We start from the raw sequence: 6,000 nt of genomic DNA, 5'->3' as shown, positions 1-6,000 counted from the left end.
CGCTGGCGAGCGCCTTTGTTCCCCGCCAAGCTGAGCTCTGCCGTCCGGGGGCTCAGCAGCTCTCCCTCCCTTTGTCCTCCAGCCTTCCCGCTTTCTGAGCAGAGCTGTTAACTTCTGACCTCCCAGACGCTAAGTCGCGCTTGCTGTCGGAACACAGTCCGTCCGGCCCCTCCGCTTTTGCCAGCCCGACTCGGGGGCTCTGCTTGGCCGGCGAGCCGCCCCTCCGCCCCGGCTCCCTCCCGCCAGTCCGTGGAGCGCGCACCGCCTCGCCGCCCTTCCTCCCCTCTTCCGTGGGCCTCTCGTCTGCGCTTGGCTCCGGAGACTCCGTTCTGCTAATCCTCTGGCGGTTTTCTGGGTTCTTTAGGCAGGTGTAGGTGGAATCTAAGTGATTAGCAGGACGCGCGGTGAGCCCAGCGTCCTCCTACGCCGCCATCTTCCGGAACTCTCTCCATATTTATTTTTTTTTAAATTAAAATCCACGTTAACATACGGTGTAATGATGATTTCAAGAGTAGAATTTAGTGACTCATCACTTACATATAGCACCCAGTTATGATAATACCCAGTTGTAATGCCCGTCACCGATTTAGCCCATCCCCCCACCCAACACCCCTCCAGCAACCCTCAGTTTATTCTCTGTATTTAAGAGCCTTTTATTTAACAGGCTTTTGCCTCCCTCTCTGCTTTTACCTTATTTTTTCTTCCCTTCCCCTATGTTCATCTGTTTCGTTTCTTAACTTCCACATATGAGTGAAATCATATGATATTTGTCTCTCTCTGATTGACTTATTTCACTTAGCATAATACACTCTAATTCTATGCATGTTGTTGCAAGTGGCAAGATTTCATTCTTTTTGATGGCTGAGTAATACTCCATTGTATGCCGACACCACGTCTTTATCCATTCATCAGCCAATGGACATTTGGGCTCTTCCTATAATTTGGCTATTGTTGACAGGGCTGCTATGAACAGTGGGGTACATATGCCCCTTCTAATCAGTATTTTTGTATCCTTTGGAGAAATAGTAGTGCAATTGCTGGGTTGTACGGTGGTTCTATTTTTAATTTTTTGAGGAACCTCCATACTGTTTTCCAGAGTGGCGGCACCAGTGTGCATTCCCACCAGCAGTGCTAAAGGGTTCCTCTTTTTCCACATCTTCACCAACATCTGTTGTTTCCTGAGTTGTTCATTGTAGCTATTCTGCCAGATGTGAGGTGGCATCTCATTGTGGTTTTGATTTGTATTTCCCCGATGATGAGTGGCGTGGAGCATCTTTTCACGTGTCTGTTAGCTGTCTGAATGTCTTCTCTGGAAAAGCGTCTATTCATGTCTTTTGCCCATTTCTCCACCGGATTATTTGTTTTGGGGTGTTGAGTTGGATAAGTTCTTTATAGATTTTGCATACTAACTCTTTATCTGCTAGGTCATTTGCAAATATCTTCTCCCATTCCATTGGTTTCCTTTTAGTTTGGCTGACTGTTTCCTTCACTGTGCAGAAACTTTTATCTTGATGAGGTCCTAGTAGTTCATTTTTGCTGTTGTTTCCCTTGCCTCAGGAGATGTGTCAAGTAAGAAGTTGCTGCAGCCAAGGTCAAAGAAGTTGTTGTCTGTTCTCTCCTCTAGGATTTGGATGGTTTCCTGTCTTACGTTTAGGTCTTTCATCCATTTTGAGTTTATTTTTGGGTATGGTGTAAGAAAGTGGTCGAGGTTCATTCTTTTGTGTGTCACTGTCTGGTTTTCCCAACACCATTTGCCAAAGAGGCTGTCTTTTTTTCCATTGGATATTCTTTGGTGCTTTGTCAAAGATTAGTTGGCCATATGTTTGTAGGTCCATTTGTGGGTTCTCTATTCTATTCCATTGATCTACTTGTCTGTTTTTGTGCCAGTACCATACTGTCTTGATGATTACAGCTTTGTAATACAGCTTGAAGTCCAAAATTGTGATGCCTCCAGAATTGTTTTTCTTTTTCAACATTGCTTTGGCTATTTGGGATCTTTTCTGCTTCCCTACAAATTTTAGAATTGTCTGCTCTAGCTCTGTGAGGAACACTGATGTTATTTCAATAGGGATTGCATTGAGTATGTAGATTGCTTTGGGTAGTATTGACATTTTAACAATATTTGTTCTTCCATTCTACAAGCATGGAACGTTTTTCCACTTCTTTGTGTCTTCAATTTCTAACATAAGCTTTCTATAGTTTTCAGAGTAGAGATCTTTTACCTCTTTGTTTAGGTTTATTCCTAGATATTGCATGGTTTTGGTTGGCCATTTAACTGACTGAACCACCCAGGCACCCAGAGATAGGGTCTTTAAAGACACTATTAAGTTACATTGGGGTCATATGGAGGGCCCTAATCCAAAATGACCGGTGTCCTCGTAAGAAGAGATTATGGCATAGACCTGCACAGAGAAAAGACCATGTGAAGACACTGGGATAATATGAAGAATATGGTTGGTAGACCCCAACCCTGCCTACACTTTGCTCTTGGACTTCTAGTCTCTCGAATTGTGAGAAAATCAATTTCTGTTGTTGAAGCCCTCCAGTCTGGGGTACTTTGTTATGGCAGTCCTAGCAAACAAATACAGGGGTGTATTTGAGTGTGTTTTTCCAATGAACTTGACCATACAGTTCCTCTTTTGAACCAACAAAATTTCCTAAGGTGACATCTGCTGTCATTCCTTAGGCTGCAAGAGTTGTTGGCACTGCTGGGCATGGCAGATGCCTCCTAGGGACAGACTGACTGGTGCTGTGTGCTCTGCCCTTTACACACGTCCATACACTTGGGAGCTCTGCTGTGTCTCATACCCACATTCATGTTCTGATAAGCTGTAGAAAATGGTGGGTCCTAGTTTTGATCTTCATAAGCTATGGAAGACTCTGATTTCTACAACCACACAATCTTAGTTGGGAGTCCCTGGGAGTCAGAGATGGTGTTTACTATGTATGCTATAAAGTGGACACTTAATCCTGAAATTAGGAAGGAGATTTAGATAGGCATGCAATATATTTCTTTTTCAAAAAAGATCTGTATTAAAATCCTCGCTTTGAGTAGAAGTTTCTTTCTTTTCCTTGACCAATGCGTTGTCCTTCTGGAGCATACTGTCTCTTTTTTAGTGAAATGTTTGCCCTATGACATAATGGAAAGGTTGAATGACAAGGAGATAAGCTCTTTTCCTTCCTCATGAATATTTTCTGTTCACCAAGATTTCTCCTGGTTTCTTTCTTGTTGTCGTTGTTGTTCTGTATTTCCCTATTTGCTAACAATAATGGTAGATTGGAGGATGGCCAATGAGACAGAAAAAAGAGACGGTGCTATTTATTTATCAGAATGTGTCAACGGATGTTTGAGAGTGGTGTCAATGTCGAGCACACATGGTAAGTAGTTTTTGTAAGACTTTCATGGAGGAACAGAGAGGCTCTTAAAAACGAAATAATCGTTGCTATTGGAAGTATAGCGAGAAGAGGCGGGGCTCCTGGTTTTCTCTGGTCAATGCAGCGCTTGCTCATAGGGTCAAACGAACTTCTCTAGAAAAGTCACAGCACAGGCTTCTCCGGAGAAGAGAGTCAGGTAAGGACTTTTACTCTCTTTTATAAGTGCACGGCTGCATATGTGTTTATGGACTCAATGGAAAATAGCACCTCCAGTGAGGATGTTGATGGTGGAGAGTGGGACCAGGGAAGTGGCTGTGGACACTGGGTTTGAAAGGTGGTCCCCCAGCCTTCTGGTGCTCATATGGGGTGACTGGGACTGACCAAACACAACTCAACATGGACGGTCTCTGGATGTCAGGAAATTAAGATGCATATCAAGGTTCGTATATCAGTCTTCTGAGGTCAGACTACTACACTGAGTTGGAGAATCACTGTTGGATGTTTGTTAAAATACAGATTCCAGAACTCTTCTCCCCAAGATTTGGATTCGTTACATTGGAGTCTGCATTTTTAGCGGGTGCCCAGGTTATTTTGACATAGTGAGTCTTCAGACCCAGCTTGGAAACAACTGGCCTAGAAGCTTCCATTCCTGGGCGGTGGATGGGCCCGGCTGTCTCTCTCCTGCAGAAGGGCTGCCAGGAAACCAGGCAGCCTGGCTGTGTTATTGAGATAATACTGCAAACGGAACCCAGATGAGTCATATGTAAACTTATTAAGTTCAAATGTTTTCATAAGCAACTTGTCCTTTCCAAAAATCAGGTTATAATAGATCTGAGAGGAAGTCTTTGGGTTTGCTTGTCAGAAGCGATACCAAATGTAGATTTGGGGACGTTGCCACCCAAGCAACAGATTCTGTCATCGTAAGAGTGCAAATCTTTTTGACAATCAGATGACAATTACACTGGACTTCTCTGTAGGGGCCCAGCTGCGTGTTAACACATATTTGTGGCCTCTTATTTGGAATGCAATAAGCTAGATGCCTATTAAAAGCCCTTCATTCACTTTAAAATGGTCTCAGGAGATTATTTCTTTCTGTCCCACAGAGTTTAGAGACTTGCCTGAGGAATGGGCCTCAATCTTTGCTAAATTAGCTCTTCAGGTATTATTCCTCAAGAAGGGGCATCTCAGTTGTTCACAAATGACAGAGTCCGTACTCGGTGGGTCCCTTATGTAATTTGCAGTCCTGTGTTTAACCTAATCCTAAAATGGCTTAGAGTTTATGCAAAGCTAGTTTAGTACTGATCACGGCTGTACTCCCTTTCAATCCGCTGATAAAATAATGTAAGAAAATTACAAAACTTTTCTTAAGGTTTCTTGCTGTTTCATTGGTCTTTAACACCCAGACAGGATTTTTTTTTTTTTTTTTTTTTTTTTTTTTTTTTAAAACCTCAACACGTATCTCAGGCCATGAGGGTTTCTCAAAGTCCAATTCGTAATGCTATTGCCAAAATCAAAGTGGGAGAGACGTGTTTTTTGTCAAGTCAAAATCCAGTTTAAGTGATATAAAACAAGGCCGTTCTTCGGTTAAGCATGTATGTAAGTAGTGATGCAGGAATTAGATAATTTGGATGCTTCTCTATCTGTCATGGGAACTGAGAAGACACATACCCACTTTTATGTTGATGACATAATCTTAATATCACTTATTGGAACAGCTGTAAAACACTGATGAGCCTGTTGGCTGATTATTATCAGAAAGAATCACTATCAACTAAATGAACACTGAAGTTGCCGTGGTTGGCTGAGATGTCTCAAGAGTTGAGCCGGATTTTGTCATAACTGGAGAGTTTTAAATGAAAAAGCAACTCATTTAATGTTAAAGAATGATAATGAATGAAGGTTTTGTCACATTAAAGAGTGTTTTTGTATTCTTGGGTCTACCTGTGGGAGCTAAGATTGTGGTGGGCTCATCAGAATTCTGAGCTATCGAAAATCAGAAATTTTCCTGGGGCCATGTTGGGATTTTAAAATTATTGAGGTAGCCAACCAGTAAGACTTAAGCTTAAAAAGTTTCAGACCAAAATCTTTTGTTTTCTTTTTTGACATAGAAATTTGGGAGTTGCACCCCAAAATCTATGGGCACTTGGCAGGTTAAAAGTCCAGTTTTTTGAAAGTCTTTGGCCCAACATCTAGGCCATTGGTTCTTAACTGGGGTTATTCTCCCTACCCCCAGGGACAGTGGACATTTTGCTTGTCACACCTGAGCAGAGGTACTACTGACATCTAGTGGGCATCTAGTAGGATACTAATCATGCTACAGTGCAGGGGACAGCCTTCTCCCTGCCCTACCCACCTCCCCCCCCCCACCCATGTCCTAGAGTTTATCCCCACTCTGTGTCAATAATACCACAGTGGAGAATCCCTATTCTAGTCCATTGTGGGACCACACTGGGTGTGGTTCTGGGCTGGCATCCCCTCCATGACTTACTGATAATGAAGACCTTGTCAGCGACGTTCACTCCAAAAGCGATTCAGAATTTGCCAAAAGGTCAACTGAGTTTTGATTTGAGTGGTATGGTCCAAGGAAAATTTTGCCCATTCACTCCGCTAGAGTCTCTAAAATCT

At 42.8% G+C, this 6,000-nt stretch overlaps 1 long non-coding RNA gene across 1 annotated transcript in view; it reads left to right on the top strand.

Annotated features, from left to right (window-relative positions):
- The first annotated feature begins 3,153 nt into the window (after positions 1-3,153).
- LOC131515091 (uncharacterized) overlaps positions 3,154-6,000 on the top strand; it is a 29,312-nt gene continuing 26,465 nt past the window's right edge. The window contains exon 1 of the long non-coding RNA XR_009263431.1: positions 3,154-3,378. This is a non-coding gene — a long non-coding RNA (uncharacterized LOC131515091). The remainder of the gene's footprint in view (positions 3,379-6,000) is intronic.

This window comes from Neofelis nebulosa, chromosome 6, assembly GCF_028018385.1.
Source record: "Neofelis nebulosa isolate mNeoNeb1 chromosome 6, mNeoNeb1.pri, whole genome shotgun sequence".
In the NCBI taxonomy this organism is placed as follows: Eukaryota; Metazoa; Chordata; class Mammalia; order Carnivora; family Felidae; genus Neofelis; species Neofelis nebulosa.
Note: the sequence above shows the minus strand (reverse complement) of the source record. Positions and strands in the feature narration are given on the sequence as shown.